The following is a 21,849-nucleotide window of genomic DNA, read 5'->3' on the forward strand; positions in this document are numbered from 1 at the left end:
GTATCAAAGAAAAATTGCACTGAACAGGGTGAAATAGGCAAGGAAAACTTTATTCAAGACTATTCCAATAGGCCAAAACTCTGAACTCAATCTGCTGGAACAGAATGTGTGAGGGTTGTCAAGTGCTGGGATGAGCTAGTGAGAATGTGCTGGGGCATTATGAGGGGAGCTTGGTCAATGTGCTTAGCCATCTGTATTTGGTAATTGCCACTTATCTAAGTTAGGTCACCACCTTCCCACAGAAACTGGGGAATAGATGTTGGCTATCATTTTTGATGATTACATTTTATGGGGATGACTCCCAGGTCACTGAAAAGGAAATTTCCCTGTTATAAAACTTGCAAAAAAGCTGAGAGAAATTTTGTTATCTCAAAGGGACAGAGAAAGAATTTAAATGACATGTTTTTGAAAGTAAATGCTCTAAGAAAGCAGAAATGTATCCCTTATTCCTTTCTCCCTTCCTCCCTCCTTCCTTCCTCCCTCCTTCCTTCCTCCCTCCCTCCCTCCCTCCCTCCCTCCCTCCCACCCTCCCTCCCTTCCTTCCTTCCTTCCTTCCTTCCTTCCTTCCTTCCTTCCTTCCTTCCTTCCTGTCTTTTCTTTCTTCAGAATACATATAACACCCACTATGTGCCAGGTGCTCTGCTAGGCTCAGAATTCATTTGAGAATAGACATGCTATCTTTTGCTCCTACTGTTACAGAGTTGTGGGGAAAACACACACTAAACAAGAATTAAAATTGTAATGTAGGGAAAGGAGAAGTCACCAGTACTATAAGGAGAAGGGGCTTGGGGACTTAACTTAGTTTGGTGTGAGTGTGTGTGTGTGTGTATGTATGTATGTGTGTATGTGAGTGTGGGTGGGTGTGGAGTAATTAGAAATGGATTTCCTAAGAAAGTGATGTCTGACCTGATATTCAAAGGATTAGTCCAGTGAAGGTGAGGGGGGGAGGGGGTAGTATAGAAGGTTCTTGGTAGATTATCTAATACAGAGGAAAGAGCATGGCTCAGTCAAGGATTTTACTAGAGTCAATAAGGCTGGAACCTAGAGAGCGCAGTGCAAGAGATGCGGGTGCAGTCATAAATCCTAACCTAGGGATGTCAGCCTAGGGACTACAGGAGGTCCTCTAGGTGTTGTGAACCATTTTAACAAGGCCACTCTCTCTGTTCCCTTGTGGTAAATGACTTGAGTATTTTTCTGACAAGTTATTCTCTATTCACCATCACTGAATATCATGGCCCCTCAAATTAATCAAAGGAAAAAAAAAGACGAACTCATTTATCCTTTTACATACTCAGTGTGCATAGAAAACTTTGAAATAGTTTAATTATTCAGATTTATTCACATTTATATCATAATTACATCTACGGCAATTTGAAGACCTGAGCTACAGTTCATGTCATGCTGAAAAGAAGGGTAAAAATAAAACCAGTTATACTTTCAAGAATTCTGCCTGTGAGTATATATTTAAAACCAAGGTGACATAACTTGAAGAAAGAATTACTTTTTGACACAAAAAAGTTTGGGCTTCAAAGGTGTTTTTCCCCAAGGTTTAATATTATATGAGATGTGTATGTTCATAGTCTGAACAATAAATACACAATTTTTAAAGGGTATAAAATGAGACTTTTAAAATATTTATATCCATTTCTTTAAAAAAATTTTATTCTCATTTTATAAAAGCATGTATCACATGTGAGTGCTAGAAGCAGGATAAGTGTGACTTCCTGTTTTTTTACAGGCATAAACCTTCATTTACAAATATAGATAATTATAATAAAAGTCATATGGTTTAGTGGAGTGGGACCCCAAGTCCCCTTTGCCAAAACCCTTCCTTCTCACTGTAGATGACTCTTTTTAAAATTAGAGTTGGTGTTAAATCTGAGAGGACATACAATCAAGTAGAACCAGATGTAACAGAGAAAATATTCAACTAGGATTAGTTGTGAATATATTTTTAAAATAAATAAATTATATATATATAATTAGAGGCCCTGTGCAGAAAATTTGTGCACAGCAGGGGGGGCGGGGAAGTGTCCCTCAGCACAACCTGCACCCTCTCCAATCTGGGACATTCCTCTTACAATCCAGGACTGTTGGCTCCCAACCACTTGCTTGCCTGCCTGCCTGCCTGCCTGATTGACCCTAACCACTTCTGCCTGCCAGCCTGATCACACCCTAACCACTCCCCTGCCAGCCTGATCAATGCCTAACTGCTCCCCCACAGGCCTGATTGTCCCTAACTGCCCTCCCCGTAAGCCTGGTCACCCCTAAATTCCCCCCCTGCCAACCTGGTCGCCCCCAACTGCCCTCCCCTGCAGGCCTGATTGCCCACAACTGCCCTCCCCTGTTGGCCATCCTATGGTGGCCATCTTGTGTCCACATGGGGACAGCCATCTTTGACCACATGAGGGTGGCAGCCATCTTATGTGTTGGAGTGACAGTCAATTTGCATATTGCCTCTTTATTATATAGGAGCTATATATATATATATATATATATATATATATATATATAGTCAACATACATACTTATATGGTGAGTAGATTTTGAAATGTTAATTACTCAAGTTTTCTATGAGATCTTAAATCTACCACGATTAAGATGTTAGGAAATGCTAACAAATAAAAAAATATGCTGGCAAATGTCCATAAAACAACTCCTGGGTTTTATAAATTTAACTTCTTTTGTCTTCCTACCGTTTGTCATATGTATGTACAGAAACTTTTTAAGTATTCTCTCTATTTAGTTTTACTGGGATTTTTTTAATGAGGATATTGGTTTGTAAACTCCCTGTGAAGCACACTTGTAAAGAGAGAGCCAGCAGCTCGCCTGATACCTGGTGTAGGATTTTTCTTTTATCGGTGATGGTGACAGTGGAATAAACTGTGCTTGACCAGAGATGACCTGCAGGCACCTGCTGGCCCTGCGTGTGGAGTGAATCCTGCCGTGCTGGGTGCTGACCAGCTGTGGGCAGTGCTGAACTCTCTAGGAGGCCCATTCATAGCCTCTCACAGCTTCTGCTGCTCCATCTGTTTCCCAATTATTAGTTCCTTTCCCTTTCTGAAGTCTGGAAATAAAACTGCAGAATGTGGATGAACGGGGTGAACAGTTACCAGAAAGCTGCAAGTCCTAAGTATTCCTCACAAAATTACAAGAATGTTTATTGCCTATCCCCTCCTCAACATGCATATGGAGCAACTCTTTCCAAGGCTGTTCTTCCTTTCCCATGAAATCATTGTCTGAGTCTCTGCAAAATGTCACAATCCAAACATGAATAATAATATTTCTCCTACTTAATAAATTCTGATATTAACAATAGAAAATCATTTATTTCTCATGCTACCAATTATAACTTGACAGGAGCTGTCGTGAGTCCTACTTTTGTATCATATCAGTTAAAGTAATTTAATAAGCAAATCAATAGTAAGAAACAGAAATACAGCAGTATTCATTTAAAAATTGTTCAGAAACATTTTATAAAAACACATTTACATTCAATTAAAAGAATTACAATTGAGGGAGTAAAGCAATTTGGTTTATGTTATGAGATTAAGTAATTGTGTTTACCTGATAATGAAACTATAATACTTTTAAAGTATTCTGGAATTACCATATAACTAAGGGGAAAAGAAAAGCATAATAACAAGGATATTTTCAAAACCTTATGTAATGAAGCACACATTCTATAAGTGCTAATCATATTTACAAAGATGGAAGAAATGTAGCATAATGTAATTTAAGTCAGGCAATGTCAATTGTGGGAAATTTTATGGAGGGTATGGCAGCTTTTCCAATAATAACTCAGATTGGCTTTATTCACTCAATTCTTAGTTAACTAAGAATCTTGCATGAATTAGGCATTTTGCTTACTGCAAATACATTGCTAAAATGTACAGGCAAAGCCCCTATCATCAAGACTATTACAGAGGTGGGAAGTCTGGCCACACAGTAGTCACAAGGAGTTGCAAAGATTGAAAGGAAAGACAGGTTACAGGAGCACAAAAAAGGGGCAAGATCTCATGTCATGGGAGATTCTCTCCAAGGAGAAGAGACATTGAAGATGAGGATTAAAGGATGAGTTGCAGTTACATAGGTAAAGAGCGAGATAGGAGAGGGATAGTATATTTAATGATCTTTATATTTCCACGAAAAGCAAGAATTCCATCTTTTACAAATAGAAGCTGATATCAAAGGGCAACATTAAAAGGTAGAAAATCTGAAAAACAAGTTTTTTTTTTGTAGATTGTTACCGCATCCTGGTATTATCTGCAAAGTGTTGGCAGCAAACACTTTGTGAATTTGACTGCCTTAGTCTCCTTGGGCTGCCATAACAAAATGCTGTCGACTGGTGGCTTTAACAAGAGAAATTTATTTTCTCACAGCCCTGGAAAATGTCCAAGATCAGGCTCCCAACTGATTGCTTTTGGTGAGCGCTCTCTTCCTGGCTTGCAGACTATGTCCTTACATGGCGTTCCTGGTGCACACTCCACCCCCTCCCCACCCCCACACACAGTGTGTGAGAGGGAACAAACTCTCTCTTGGTTTTTTTTCTTATAAGGACATTAATCCTATTGGATTAGAGACCGACCTTATAACTTCATTTAAGCTTAATTACCTTATTCAAAGGTCTTATTTCCAAATAGACACATTGGAGGTTGGGACTTCAACATATGAATTGGGATGCAGGACACAACTCAGTCCAGAGCAGATGGAATGCTATTCAATTTATTATTCAACTTAAAAATTCTCTTATAGGAAATTAATGCACCCTGGGAGCAAGGGGAGAGGATGAGGGGCATGTATAATACTGTCAACAATAAAAAAGATCATTTAAATTGAACTAAAACCCATGCCACAAATTATTGGAACCGGCTGCTGATAAAATATTGGATATGACTTTTGAGAATGCATCATCATTTACTTTACTTGGGCTCAAAATTTAAAATGAATGCCGCATACTTGCTGAAATTTTATGAAATCTCTGCTTTCATTTTTATTCACAGACTTCTGTGAGGCTGGTTATTCTATGAGGAATGCTATGAAAATAAAATAACAAAGTAGTGTACATATGCATAACCCTATGAAAATATCATTGTTAATCCAACCAAGATTAGATAATTTAATAAATTCATATTTATTTACAACATGTAGATATTGATACCCATGATGTTTTTGCAAAGTATACAGTTATTTAACATAGGGAACACCTACTTCATTTATAACTTTTTAGCTTATTTAAAATTATAGAGCATCTAAAATTTATGTATTTAATATGAATTTTCTCTGCCTATCACCTATGCACATACTTTCAATAAACAATGGGTATAGTTTTTGTAATTCTTATGTCCTTTGTCTTATTTCTATTATATTTACTGAAATGAGATTTATGTTGTATCTAATAATACAACTTTGAGCTTGTATTCTGCATGTCCCTATGCTATATCTGATTAGTACTTTATCTTTATTGTATTTTACCAAAATACAGTTTCACACTAGATTGGGAATTTTTTTTTTAAAGAAGAAAAAGAAGAGAAAGTTTGAGAAGCACTCTTCTAGAAGGTCTCTCTAGCCTTTCTGTCTTATGTAAAGACAACACTATTACAACAGTTCAGAAAAGGGACCCCTCAGGAACCTTATCTTAATGCTTTTGATAAATGGAGCCATGACTAGTAAGGAGAGCTTTTATTTTTGTTGCGATGCTGTGGCAGCTTCAGTCCTTAGTGCAACATTTTACAAATCTAAATTATCATTCTTTACACTTTGCTTTAAAACCATGATTGTTTCACTGCAGTTGAACCTTTACTTCCCAGGTCCCTATGCCATCCAAATGCATTATACCAGATAATTGTTAAGGACCAACTGAAGGGAAGCAAGAGACCCATTAGAAAAAGAATGCAATAAGGAGCCAGAGAGATTCTGATTAAAGCATAAATCAGATCCTTGCACTCCTCTGCTTGAAATCCACTAATGCCTTCCCACTTCACCAAAAGCCCTTCGGTGGGCTTTAAAAAGGCATGCACTCTGATCCCCACTGCCTCTCTCGTCTCTGCTCTACTCTTTGCTCTGCTCCAGCCACACCGACCAGCTCGCTATTCCTCATTGAGCCAGAGATAGGTGTCCTGACCCTACGCTCTTTGCACTGGTTGTTCTCTATGCCTGGAATTCTCTTCACTTGGGTATTTTACATGGCTCATTCTTTCACTCCCTTCATTCCTCCTGAAATATCACATTCTCAGTAGGTGCTTTTTAAATTTAAAATCGTGTCCCTTTCTCTCTATCCCTATTCTCTACTCCTTTTTCTCCTTAAATGGTATCACTCTCTGATAATCCATATAAATATGTTTTCTGGCCTAATTGGTGTGGCTCAGCAGTTGAATGTTGATCCAAGAACCAAGAGGTCACTGGTTTGATTCCCGGTCAGGGCACATGCCCAGGTTGCAGGCTCAACCCCAGTAAGGGGCATGCAGGAGACAGCTAATAGATGATGTTTCTCTCTCATTGATGTTTCTATCTATCCCTCTTCCTTCCCCTCTCTCTCAAAAATCAATAAGACATATTTAAAAATGTGTTTTCTTTCTGTCAGTAAAATGAAAGTTCCACATAAACTGAGAGATTCTTGTTTTTGTTCACTTCTATAACACCAGAACTTATAACAGTTCTTGGCTCATGTTAGTTGCTCATTATATATTTGTTAGATGAGTTAATTAATGGATAAAAACTCTGTCAACTAATTTTTGTTCAAAAATTCATGTAAAATACTATAATCAGTGTATGCAGAAGGAGGCTCATATCGGCTGGCAAAACTGTTAGTATCTTTTCCCAGCTATGCATTGTCACATCATGTGGATACATTGAAACTGCCCATAAGGAGAGTACTTACTTTATGGGTACATCAGATTCCATAACAAAGCAGCACAATCTAGGTGGCTTAAAAACAACAGAGGTATATTCTCTTCTAGTTCTGGAGGCTAAAAGTCTGAGATCAGGCTATCATCAGAGTCATGCTGTCTCTGAGACTCCAGGGAGAATCCCTTGCTTTTCTGAGCTTCTGCTGGTGGCCACCAACCCATGGCCCTCTATAACATGCAGCTGCACCAGTCCAGTTCCTGCCCCTGTTGTCACATTGCGTTCCCTGCTGTGTGTCTGTGCCTATGTCTCTTCTCCACTGGTTAGGATATCAATTGTGTTGGATTAAAAGCCTGCTTACTCCAGTCTGACTTCATCTTAACTAACTACATTTGTAACAATTCCATTTCCAAATAAGGCCACATTCTGAGGGGCTGAGAATTAGGAATTCAGTGTATCTTTTTAGAGGGGCAATTCAACCTATAACAATGAGCAAACACTACAGATCAAGGCTTTCATTTTGTAAGAGAGTCAGTTGTTAAACATTTAGCAGCATAGCACTAGCTATAATGGGCTGGGAAGTTTTCTCTGGAATTCAAGAGTACTTATGAACTTCTTACATGTTAAATGAGATGAAGGTGATTTAAATAATTTTTTTTTTTTTTGGTTCTAAAATATCTATAATAGAAATTAAGAGCTGTTATATTTTTTTAAATAAAAGGTTATTCTTCCTGAAAGCTATTTTTACATGGTTTATACATTTGGGCCCTTTAACTTTTCCCCCCTCAAAAGTAGATAATTACAAAAGAAGCATAAAAAACTATAAAACACCCCAAAAACCTGACAGTAGCACTGATAGCCTAACAAATACTATTAATTAAAAACAGTTTTACAGTTTATCCTGAAGTTATCTGAATTGTGGAACAATAATTGAAGCTTTTCATTAGAATCAGACATGTGCACTTATGTATGCTTTAGGATTGAGTTGTTCTTCTTGATAAAGTAATGAGTTGAGTTGTATCTGGGACTTAGTAAATTATTCTAATAATATAAAAATAATACAAAAATACTATAGGTATGTATGGTACTTTTAATTTTACATTGCATGTAATTCATTTAGAGTACATTTTAGCCAATAAAGAACAAGTCTGGATTTGTTCTTTAATGATTAAAAATTAAATAATAATTCAATATTAATGGATTCTAATCTTTTGGCTTTGTTTCACTTAACAAATATTCACCGATATTCTACTTAGGGCCAACAACTTTCAGGTTCTGAGAGTGCATTAATGAATAAGACAAGAAATGTCTCTACTCTCATTTAAATTCGTTTAGTTGGATTTCTACTTCCATCCAAGATAGAATAACAAGTATCAAATATATTCTTCAGTATAAAACAACTAAAACACTGGACAAAATATATAAAACAATGTCTCTCAAGACACTTTCCAACAGGCAATGAAGGACAGTGATCTCTGTTAAGTAAGCCCTACAATTTTTTTGCGCTTACTGCCTAGATGCTTCCAAATCATGGCACAGCATGGGGAGAAGCTGGGAAGAAATGACTCAGACACAGTCCAGTGGATTCACTGAGTCAAGTGGATGGAGCTGGAGTTAGCAGAAATCAAGGTTGGCCAGAGTTCACAAGGCAAAATACTAGAGTGCGGAGAGCTGCAAAGAGTGAACAGTCTACAGCAGTGATTCCCAAAGTGGTCCATATCGACCCCCAGGGGTCTATGACAACCTGCAAGGGGTCTACGTCAGCGAAAAAAAAATTTGGGGATCCATGAAATGAAAATGGGGGTCCACGATAGTGGATCTCAATATACACTGATAGTACCTATTTACTTACATCATATTATCTTATAATATAAAAACATATAAATTATTTATAAAAGTACCTATAAAGTAAAAAATTTATTATATATGTTTATAAAATTGTGTAAGTTGTAGGATAAAAACCTGCACATAATGATATACCAGTATCATCTTGTTACAAGCATACGCGCAGTAACATTCTTGCCAATTTTTGTCTCAAAGCTTCGCGAACTTGCACCGACTTGTTCAATTCGTCACTCTATAAATATGAATGTGAGAAAAATACGTTCATTCGTTTCCTGAATCTTGAATAGGAAAGTGCTGAGAAAATATTTAAAAAAATATAAACTGGTAGTTTATCATACAAATTATAGTGAATCAGTGTTATTTTGTTTAAGAATGCCGGAGAAAAGTAGGTACATTATTTTTTATTAAATTTTAACACTAAACTTCACTACAGTTAGAAATTTACAAAAAAATCAATATCAGGTAAGTAGGGGGTCTACCCAAAACCAAAAAACATGGCAAGGGGTCTACGGCACAAACAAGTTTGGGAACCTCTGGTCTACAGTGTTTCTCCCTAAAGTATTCAGTTGAATACTACAGAGCTCATGCATGTGATAAAATTAGCTAAGGCTCGTGAAATAACCAACCAAAAGAATTTGAAGGAATCATGCCTGGAGAAACAGAGAATTGAGAATAGTTGCTATTTCCAATAGGCAGAATGGAAAAGCTCACGTTTCACAAGGAATTGGCTAAAGTTCTTAAAGGGTCTTGTCTCAATAGCCAGGAGAAATCAGCCCTAGACAAAATGTGACTCAGGTCTTGTCTAGCAAAGGCAAAAGTAAGATGCAAAAGGGCCAAATTATTTTTAAGTAACTTCATCTCTTCCAAGAACTAGCTCAAGAATATTTTTAGAAATATAAAATATGAGTACTCAACAAGGTAAGATGCACAATGTCTGGTATCTAGCAAATATTACCAGGCATATGCATTCATATGTAGGGTGAGGGAGGAAAAGATATATTAAAGGGGCAAATAATAAAATTTAAAACAACACCCCATGGTGCTGTAGATTAGGTAGAGGGTCTTTAAAAGAATCAAGTGTTAAGGACAAAGAGAAGATTATTGTACATCAGGTGGCCAGGGGAAGCACTGGGCAGGCAGGGAAGCATCTCTGAAAAGATGACACTTAAGCTGAGACTTGAGCTGTGTAAAGACATGAACCATGTGCGCATCAGAGGGAAGAGGACTTTAGGCAGCTCATGTAAAGGTCCTGAGACAGGAAGAAGCAGCTATGGCTGACCATTTCCCACTTGCAACAGAAATATAGGCTCAAAATCTTTCTTTACATTTATCAGAATAGAAAATACTTGGATAGATACTTTTCCATTTTTCAGCTACCATATATTTTATATTCTCTAATATATCTTAAAATTTTAATTATTTTCAGGTTTTTAAAGTTCTTTTCGGGAAAAAAAATGTTTTTTAATGAGAGGGTGGTCTCATTGTAATTACCTAAACTAATGAGTGACTCTGAAGAAACCAGTAAGACTATCAGAGCTTAGGGGCAAGTCACAGCTCTTACTTGCACCTCATGCAATATGCCTTATTTTCTCGGTAATGATGTCCAGAAATACCTCACTGTTCAAGTTGCAGAGATATCCCTAGTGCCACTCAGAAAAATCTTTAAAATCCTGTTCTGAGGAAACTTGATATGGCTTGTAAATCATCTTGTGTCATAGTAACCTATTGGCTATAGAATTCCATAAAGACTAGGTCACAACTGACCCATTTGGAGCTTAAATTCTTCAAGGCTTGAATATAATTGGGGGCTTTAGCTTTTTACTTCACTAAAGTTAAAAGTGAGCTTATCCAACAGGCTCTACCTCAACACTAAAGTTCCCATTACCATTTACTTTAGTTTCCTCTGGTTCTGAAGCAGTTCTGGGGTTGAAAGGAGGACTCCACTTAGAGACCATGGACTGAAAGTGAGGCCTATGTGTACTCCTTGATGGGGGACAGTATATACCCATTTGATATAATTGCCACATGGGAAAAGGGCATATAAGTATATATGGAGGCAGATAAATAGGTATCATGAATAGTAATAAATGAGTGGTTTAAAAAATGAAAGTAGAGTTATTCTCAGAAATTGTTTTTAGTCTGGGCAATTTCTTGCATTGCAGGGTCACTGGATGATTGAAGAGGAACTCCTAGATGAGAGGCCACAGGCAAAAGAATTAATTCATCAATGTTACAGATAACATAACTAACTCTGTGTTATCAGTAACTATTTGTGGAAGAAAGGAAAGAATAGAGGAAGGAAGAGATGGAGAAGGACTGAGAAATGAGCATTTGATGTCCGCAGTTGTGGGAAACTTATCAGTACACATATGGGGAGCTAATTTTTCCATGCTGCTGTCTTATACTCTGAGATGCAAGCCAAGCTGTCAGGATCTTTTTTTTTATTAAACTTATTTTTCTTACATGAACAAAAGGTCAAAGCACAGCAATTTGTGGTTTTTCAAAAGTGAAGCAAATAATTTAGTAACTTCATAAATGAATTCTCTTAACAACCCAATTCAAATTACTCTGTTCTCTTATTTATATAATCCTAATGGTTCAAACTACTCCTTATTTTTACATTAAAAGAATTATTTTTAAAAAATTGATAAAATGTCCCAAATGAAGTCAACTAAGTTGATATATATATATATATATATATATATATATATATATCACTCTTTCTACAATTACTAGTACCTAGAAATACAGAATAAAATATAGCCAAATAACAAAAAGGAATTCCCAGGAGCTAGAAATGGTGAGAGGAATCAAATCCAAACAATAAGCATGAAGAAATGGAACAGCTTCCCACAATGGTTTGGCCTCCATAAATAAGGCCCTAAAGAATTAGAAATGGGTTCTAATATCCATCTGTGATATGACAGATGGCTTCATGAACTGTGAAGTCAGGGTCCTAGCTAGGAGACTTGATGGACTGCAGAATCCATTGGGGTGGGGCTTAAAGAGTGGCCTACCGACTGAGGAGACTTGAAGTCAGCCCAGAAATTAGGATTGAAATTAGGAATTAGGTACATAGGAGAAAGTCACAATAACTTGTATAATGTGTGAATTTATATATCATATACTAGAGGCCCAATGCACGAGATTCATGCACGGGGGTCCCTCAGCTCAACCTGTACGCTCTCCAATCCAAGAGCTCTCAGGGGATGCCCACTGATGGCTTAGGCCCACTCCCCATGGTTCTCTGCTCTCTGTAGGGCCTGGGGGCTTTACCACAGCTATGGAGATGAAGCCCCATGCCTTGCTGTCCACTCTCTATCTGCCGCTGCCATGTGAACAAAGCCCCAATACCCTGCAGTGTGCTCTGTCTGCCTGGAGGCTTTGCTGACACCGACACACTAAGGAAGCCCCCATGCCCTGCTTTCTGTGCTCTGTCTGCCGGGCCTGGGGGCTTCCCCGCCACTGCCACACTAAGGAATCCTCCAAGCCTTGCTATCCAGGCTCTGTTTGCCAGGTCTGGGGGTGGATCCAGCCTCGCTGCTTGGTCCCTGCGAACCCCAGCCAGGTCAACAGGCCTGGACACTCCAGCGGCAAGGCTGAGGGGACTGGGTGCCACTATCTTGTAGCTATGGGTGCTGCCATCTTTGTGATTGAGTGACAGTTAATTTGCATATCACTCTTTTATTAGATAAGATGGTACAAGAGCCATAAACACAGAAATTATTTTCAAAAGCTGATCTAAGATTATTACAAACCTCTAGAATGCAAAGGAAGTGCCATTGGAAGCCAATATTTAAATATACTGTTAAAATCTAGGGAACTCTAAACCTCATCAAAAAATGAAGCTCATAATAATGCGCGCACACACACACACACACACGCCAGAGTATTAAACTAATATTAAATCCACTAATTAATAAAACTTCACTTTTAAAAGTTAATTATTCCAAAACAAGATTTAAAAACCTAGCTCTATGCTATCAGAAATTCAAAAAACAAAGTGATATAAAATGGTTGAAATCAAGAATAGGTCAAGGATCCTATTCTTGAAAAAATAGAAGGCAGGAAATTAGGATGAAGGAAAAACATTGAAAATATAGAATGAAATGGCAAGCACAAAATAAGATGATGGCATTAATTTCAAATATATCAGCAGTTACAACTAAGTTCATGAGGTAAAAAAGACAGATTTTCAACATGATAAAAACAACAAATAAAACTCAAACAGTTATATCTTGTTTATAATAGATCTACTTAAAATATGAGTATTAAATGTTAACAATAAGAAAGGAGAGTAAATAAATACTAATCAAAGCAAAGTATAGAATGCTATATTAATACAAAATAGCAATTTCTTTCAGTTATAAGTCATTATCAGGAATAAGGAGAGTCGGTAGGCTTAGAAGATAGAGAAATTCTAAATTTATGTACCAAATAACATAGCATCAAAATACATTGTAAGAAAAATCTACCTTCTCTGTATGAATTTCTCTCTCTTTTTTTTAACACACTTCTCTCAATTATTAGTAGATCACACTAATAAAATATAGCAGGAATTTAGAAAATATTAGCACAATTAACATGGTTGGTCTAATGAGCACATGTAATATTTTATGTGCAACAAAAGAAGAGAACATGGCATACATAGAATAATTAAATTTTTAAAATTAACCTGAACTAGTCAATAAGGCTAGTGTGAGCACATTTCAAAAATTAATATACTCTCTGGGCTGTAAATTAAAAAAATTTTAATAAATAATTTATCTCTAAATATTTGGACACTAGAAACTTAAACTTCTAAGTAAATGAAGGTAAAGAAAATGCATGGTTTAACTATAAATAGTATTTACTTTAATTGGTAAAGTTATCAGCAAAATAAAATCAGAAAATCCCACACCTGAATAAAGGTGCACTATGCAAAAAAAAGGATGCCTAGTTTATACTACACTGAAATGTGTACATATGTACACCACCAGACATGGACAAGAATGTTTATAGCATAAGTGTTTCTAATAGCCAATAACTGTAATCAATCAAAATGTTGATCAAAGTAAAAGATATAAATGGTGTTATACAACTGAAAATTATAGATCAATGAGAATAAGCAAACAATTCTATGTGCAATAAAATAGATGAATCTCATAAACATAATATTGCTTAAAAACAAAAAGAGTAACTTCTATATAATTTAAGTTCCAAACAGGCAAACATAACATGTAGTTTTAAAAGTCAGAATTGAAATTATGTTTAAGAATGAAGTGTTGGCCTTAGCTAGTTTGGCTCAGTGGATAGAACATCAGCCTGCAGACTGAAGGGGCCCAGGTTCGATTCTGGTCAAAGGCATGTGTACCTCAGATGCAAACTTTTGCAGCCCAGGCCCTGGTCGGGGCTCATGCAGGAGGCAACCAATCTATGTGTTTCTCTCACATCAATTTCTCTTTCCTTCTCCATTCCACTATCCCTAAGAAATAAATGGAAATGTATTCTTGGGTGAAGATTAAAAAAAAAAAGAAAAGAAAAGAATAAAGTGTGGTAGCAACTGGGAGAGTTCATAAGGAGCTTTTGTGTGTTCTGCTGGTATTCAATTTGCTTACCCTGGCAATGATTAATGGGTGTTTCCACTTTGTGAAAATTCACTGAGTTTTGCTGTGACATTCTGTCTATGCTCATGTGTTAATATTATACTTGAAAAATGAGAATATTTTAAAGTAAAACATAAAATCAATTCCTAGAATAATAATGAAAGCTTTTCTAAATATCAGAGCTATACATGCACATCCACAAACGCAGGTGCACACTAATGAAGCAGAGCAAATAAATAGCTAAGTGGAAGGCTTTTAAAAGTATAAAATAAGTAAAGCGACATTATGGCATAAATTTGACTAAATGTATCTGTCATTTCAATAAGAGGAATATTGGCTTAACTCATGAATTATAATCAAAATTATGTAATGAATTAGATTCCAAGGAAAGCTTGGAAACTATGCTAGATCAATCAGACCCACCTACAATAAATATTTTTTCAGAAAAATTTAAAATTAAGAGATGTACAACAGTAACCAGATATGTAATTGAAAAATATAATTAATTAAAAAATGCTTTTTTAAAAAAAGAGTACACCAAATAAATGTAAACAAAAAAAACCACAATTTAATATAAGAGAAAGAATAATGCAAGGCAAAAAGCCTATCTTAAATTCAGCTGATTAGCAATCGTAATTCTATCTGAAACATTAATTCCCTTTGTCATGTAACTATATATGTATCGGTTTATGAAATGTAGATGTGGACATCTTTAGAGGGGACCTCATTCTGCCTATCACAGTGTGCCTTCTGATACATAAAAATTCAAATTCATGTCCCACATGCAAAATGCATTCACTCTATCTCAACATCTCTAAAAAGTGTCAACCCATTAAAACATCAAAAGTTCAAAATCTCATCAGCTCAAAATGCTAAAGTTTTATCATTTAAATCATCTAAATCAGGTATGAGTGAGACCTGATCCATCCTGGGGCAGAATTCCTCTCCATCTATAAATTTATGAAGTTAGGAACAAGTTATCTGCCCCAAAAGCACAACAGTGGGAGAGGCATGGGGTACCATTTATAAACATTCCCAATCAAAAAAGATATAAAACCAATGTGTTAACAGGGATGTATTTCTTCTGGAAACAACAACAACAAAAAAATCTATATCCCTCCATTTCCAAATTCCACAGGCTGTCTGCGTTCCTTTTCTTCTATTTTCAGAGCTAGAAATCTCATCACTCTGACCTCTTATTCTATCATTTACCTCCTCCTCAAACTCCCCTGCCATCCTCTTTCCCTTATAAGGACCTTCAATCAGCCCACCCAGATAGTACAGGATAATCTTCCCTATCCTCAATTTAACCACAATTGCAAAGTCCCTTTGGTCAGGTAAGACAATATACTCTTAGGTTTTAGAGATTAGGTCATGGACATCTTTACTATTTGTTTGTTCATATTATTCTGCCTACCATGGAAAGCAAGTGAGAAGAGGTTACTGTTGAGGTGGGTCTTGGGTTAAGAGTTGTTCAGTTAGACAAGTTGGGGGGCATGCAAGTCAGAGGGGCGTAGTATGAATAAGTAAAATACATAAGGGGAACATACCCAGAGGATGAGGTTCTAAGAGAGGTTGTAAAGCTGAGAGGCCAAAACTATATTATAAATCTAGCCTAGGTCACCATTATCAAGGGGATGGCACATTACATGGGAAGCTCACACCTTATGCTGGATACAATGAGAGACTGAGTATTTTGAAGAAAAAGAGTAGCATAATAAAATCCATTTAGAGATAGCTCTGTGGCCATACAGAAGATGGCTAGAGTCAGAGTATTAGTCTATACAAATTAGCCATAAATAGTTTGATTTCTGAGTTGAGCTAGTTTAAATAATATAATTTTTGTATGTGCACCTTAAGACCCTCTTAAAGGTGGTAAATAATTTTAAACTGTAGAATAGGTCAGGAGGTTGCTATGGGCTGATTTCATACATCCCTTATTTTTAGAAAATAATAATAATAAAACTACATTTGCTATTAAAAAGATACTCTTTTTTCACAATAGCCAATGGCTTTATACCAAAATTAAATCAATAATCTAGATTATGTGAACAAGTATTTCTCTCAAACCTCTGAAGCTGTATTCTTTTTTATTCTTATTGGATTACCTGTCTATACTAATTAAACACTAACAATAATTGATTAACTCATCATCTCACTTAGTGTTTATACATCACTAAAATACTTCACTTACTTTATATTTTCCCCTAGAGGGATAATATGCCTGCCATTTAACGATATTTTCCTTTGAGGTTCTTCATAAATTCTCAAAAATCTATACAAGAGGCTGTCAGATTTAATGCATTTTTTTTAGAGCAGCACATTCTGTCAAGACTTTTTATTATTATGTGTTTTGGGTGTTTTTTATACCAGCAGAGGCCATCAATGTCAGTTGAGTCAGGTTTTTTAAAGCCAATTTTCAAATCCCTTCTAGCTAAACCTTGTTAACAGCTGAGCTTTTCAATGCTTCTGTTCCTTCCCTATAACTAAAATCCTTTCAGTCAATACATTGAAAATTTAACCAAAAGTGTATTTCTCTGCTGACCCATTGGCAAATGGAAAATATATTCTTGCAAAGATTCCAGTAATTCATTCAAGAACTTGAATTACTATATTAATACAGTTCTTTGATTTAGTTTATAGAAAAATTTCTAAAATTTTGTCGATTAATTAAGTTTCTAAAAGTAAGCAAGTAGAGATGCCATATTTTAGTAATATATTATTTAAAAGTAAAACTCTTTTAAAGCAAAATATCATTTGGTAAATGAAAAAGTGCATCTTCATTTAGCCCTTTTTCATTTTTTACCTTTTGTATATTGAATTTTCTTAGACTAGACAACTTTGGCAAATTTGAAGTCAATTTTAAATGTTTAGTTATCATATATTTAGACAGCAATGACTTTTGAAATGATTAGAATTTATAGAATTTTTAATATTTAAACTAATTTAAATTCAATATACTATGAGACTTAATAATAATTCAAGTTGATTAAGTTTTAATGGCAAATATAGATACAGATATTTATATTTATAACTATATAAGAGACTATAAGTTAGTTTGAATGTCCATAGAACCCGATGTTTAGTTCGGAGATAAATTTCAACTAAATACAAAAAATAATTCTCTATAGGCTAGAACTCTCTAAATAGAGATTTCATTCAACATATATTCTAAAAATATAAAATGTATATATCACATTTTTCAGGTATTGTGCTCTATGAATTGCTGAAGAAAATATATACAGCCCGGCTCTCAAATTCTAAAACAGGAGGGCTTAGAATAAAAAGTATGTGCCTATTTGCTAAGCACAACTCTAAGTGCTTTATCAGTATTATACCATTTAATCCCTAAATAACCTAAAGTGGGAAGGGGAATGACATCTAAAGTAATCAAAGAAGGTCATCATGGTTAAACACTATGCAAAGAGATAAGGACAACAAATGATGCAGGAACAAAATTTATGGTTATTTCTAATCACCGTGTAAATCTATTGAAGGGAGAAGTGTTTTACAGAAGAAAGTAAAGGATCTGATTTACATCGAAGGAAAAAAAAATATTCCATTCTGACTTGCTAGAAGCAGAGATTGAAAAAGTACAAGGACGTGAGAGGGCAGGGCAGGGTGAGGCTAGCCTCCTGACTCCACTGTGGGGCAGGGCGGAGCTATCCTCCATTTTGTGTAACTGGACCCTAGCCTTTACCCAACCAATCAGGGTCAGCCAAAGCAGTGACATCACCACTGGTGTAAAACCCCTGGACTTGGCAAAGTTCGCTCTCTCTTCCACCATGCTAGCATGAAGAGGCTCTTTTGTTAATTGCATCGAAATTGGCTCCCTGATGGTCTTCGGGGATCATGGAATCTCACAGAAATCATGGTACAACAGACACAACAAGATAAATTTGAGAAATCAGAGTGTTGAATCTCCAGAGATGAGATTCAACCCAAGTACAATAAGTCCAGGATGCTTGGGACTCAGTTGGTGACACATAGGGAAGTGGACACAAAGGCAAGTGGGGACATCAAAAAAGATAGTTGGAATTAGAATGACTTGGTGACCAACTACATGTGAAGGATAAAGGGGGTGAGGCAAAAATGATTGTTTATTTATGATTTGAGCAACAGGTAGATAGTAGTGAAATTAACAACAATGGGGAAAGTCAGGTAATGAGAAGTCAAGAGTTTGCTGTGGGACATGTTAATTTTGAGATAGCCAATTAAATGCATCAGATTAGACATAGCTCATATATGATACATTTCTCCTTCAGAGGAAATTCAAGAATCAAATAGACATTTGTCTAGATGACATGAAAGTCTCCTCCATCTTTACGATTCTGATTGTATGAAAAGAGGAAAGGAGAGTGATCAATTAAATTTGTTCTCATTGCCGGAGGTGTTCAGGACCGGGACTTGTTCATTTTATATCTTATTTGCTCTCATGGATTTAACCATCACTAAGTAAAAAGCAGATTGGCTAAAGCTAAAATTTCCAATAGCTGCATAACCTAAAATTCACAGCAGTCAACTTTAAAAGCCTCTCTTTGCACTGCTTTTATATAATGAAGCAGCAATTATTACTTTAGCATCAAGGACAAAGAACACTCAACTATATAAGAGGTACTTTCTTTAATACACATATGTTTATAGATAAAAATACCTATATTCACTAAAGAGAAATAAGTGTTAGAGACCATTTTTCTTTCTTTCTTTTAAAAAATAACTTCAAATATGTCACTGCTCATCTTCATTAGTAAACTGGTGTATTCACATTATCGCTATTACTAGTATTATTATTTTTAAACCAACATTTCCTCTCCCATTTCCTTTGTGCTGATCTTTGACATTCTGCTGAACAGAATAAGCCCAAGCAGGCATTCCACAAATACTCAGAGCAAAGGGATATGCTCAGAACACCTGCCATTAGCAAAACTTGAATTGCTGAAACTATAGTATTTAAAATCAATTTTGAGCTATTTGGAATTTTTGAAGGAAACAGTAATGAGAAGCCAGATGTTTCCATACCATATGTGAGTAATATATGAGTCATATGCCAGAAATATTCCGCCACTGCATTGTGGTTAAGCATGTAGTAGATCTTGGAGCCATGTTGTTTGGGTGAATCATTTATGCTACAGTCCAACTCTATGACCATGGACAACTTACTTAAAGAGTTTGGTACCTTAGATTTCTAATCTATTAAATGAGAGTAATATCTCCATCTCATATCTTTATAGAGTCCTAAAAGAATGACGAGCTCCTGGAACTGTGCCTATCACAATAAGTGCTCAATTAACATGAGTTATAATTTTCTCCCAGTCTTTTTCAAAAGACACATGATTTAACACAGAAGATAAAAACCACAGGCGGACCCAAAGCTCTTCTAATACGCTACATTAGCTGTAAATTACAAAGCATATATGACTGGTGATGGCATAACTTGCTATACTTCTTGCATAAAAACCCCCTTCTTATGCATTTATAGCTCACTTGATGTTTTCCTAAATATTGGGTCGGCAACTAAGTAATTGCGGGTTTCACACATATATGGCTTCAGTTGAATTTTTAGGTTTGCAGACGTAGTACAAATGTAAAACACATTTTGTATTTGATAGTTGGCTATTCAGCTGTTAATCAGTAAAAAAAGTTTTTTGATCTGTTTTGTAGTTTTTGTTTGGCGTTCGTTGAAAAATGGAAAATCAAAAGGAACATTTTCGTCATATTTTGCTTTTTTATTTCCGCAAAGGGAAAAACGCATCGCAAGCTCATAAAAAGTTATGTGCTGTTTATGGTGACAAAGCCTTAAAAGAACGGCAGTGTCAAAATTGGTTTGCCAAATTTCGTTCTGGTGATTTTTCACTCAAAGATGAAAGACGCTCTGGTCGTCCAGTTGAAGTTGATGACGCCCTAATCAAAGCAATAATCAATTCGGACTGTCACAGTACAACACGTGAGATTGCAGAGAAGCTTCATGTATCACATACATGCATTGAAAATCACTTAAAACAACTTGGCTATGTTAAAAAACTCGATACATGGGTTCCTCACGAACTGAAAGAATCACAGTTAACGCAACGCATTAGCAGCTGCGATTTGCTAAAGAAACGTAATGAAAATGATCCATTTTTAAAACGACTGATAACTGGCAATGAAAAATGGGTTGTTTACAACAATATCAAGCGGAAAAGATCGTGGAGCAGGCCAGGTGAACCAACTCAAACAACATCAAAAGCTGATATTCATCAAAAGAAGGTTTTGTTATCAGTTTGGTGGGATTACAAAGGAATTGTCTACTTTGAACTCTCACCACCCAACCGAACGATCAATTCTGATGTCTACATTGAACAACTAACGAAATTAAACAATGCAGTTGAAGAAAAGCGGCCCGAATTGACAAATCGAAAAGGTGTTGTATTCCATCATGACAATGCAAGGCCACACACATCTTTGGTCACTCGGCAAAAATTAATGGAGCTTGGTTGGGATGTTTTGCCACATCCACCATATAGTCCTGACCTTGCACCATCTGATTACTTTTTGTTTCGATCTTTACAAAACTCCTTGAATGGTAAAAATTTCAATAATGATGATGATGTCAAATCGTACCTGATTCAGTTTTTTGCTAATAAAAACCAGAAGTTTTTTGAACGTGGGATTATGATGCTGCCTGAAAGATGGCAAAAGGTCATTGATCAAAATGGGCAATACATTACAGAATAAAGTTATTTAGTTCCATGAAAAAATTGTCTTTGATTTTCTTTTAAAAATCCGCAATTACTTAGCTGCCAACCCAATATCTTTCATATATCCAACAATAAGACCAAGGGTCCACATGTACATTTAAATTTATTGGTGCCAGATTTTAGCAGTGCTTTGGGGCTTGCATCTGGTTGTTTTTTACATTCTGGTAGGCATATGGATTATTCATGAACTATAACAAACACCCCTGAAATTAGTGGCTTAATACCGTAATCTTTCATCCTCACTCCCAAATCTGCAAGAAGGATGGGTTTGGCTGACTTAGACTGGGCTCTGCTGGGATGCTCTGCTTCAAGCTGGCTTTGCCATGCATCAGACTCAGGTCTGCTCCTTAGGTATTCATCCTGGACATGGTCCGGGGATACAGGAGCAGCAGCTATTTGGAGAAGCTCTGCTTGTGGTGATGGCAGAATACAAGAGGAGAGGCCCAACTGTGCACCAAACTGAAAATCTCTTCTTAGGTTTGCTAATGTTTCATCAGCCTGAACAAGTAACATGACTGATCCCCAAGTTAAAATAGGGAAGTACTAGAGCAAGGAAGGAGATGAGTGAATATGCCTCTCAGTTATCCATCACACTAGATTACGCTGCTGGTAATGATATAATCATGACTGCATATATTCTCACATTTAAGTGATTCATTTTGAAGCCTATTATTTTGTATAGTCAAGCTTACTGGCCATCTATAGAAAAAATAAACAATGTTTTTCCTAAGCAAGGAGAATATTCTTTATTATATATCATGAACTCTAAACTAAAATAAAACCTGACTCGAGAAATACTTTCTGAATTAATAAACATGGAATACTGAGTGTAAGAT

At 36.1% G+C, this 21,849-nt stretch overlaps 1 protein-coding gene across 7 annotated transcripts in view; it reads right to left on the reverse strand.

The window, feature by feature from the left end:
* Positions 1–21,849, reverse strand: part of GRM1 (glutamate metabotropic receptor 1) — a 296,943-nt gene that overhangs the window by 113,827 nt on the left and 161,267 nt on the right. The window lies entirely within an intron of this gene.

This window comes from Pipistrellus hanaki, assembly GCF_964339955.1.
Source record: "Pipistrellus hanaki genome assembly, chromosome: 7".
NCBI lineage: Eukaryota > Metazoa > Chordata > Mammalia > Chiroptera > Vespertilionidae > Pipistrellus > Pipistrellus hanaki.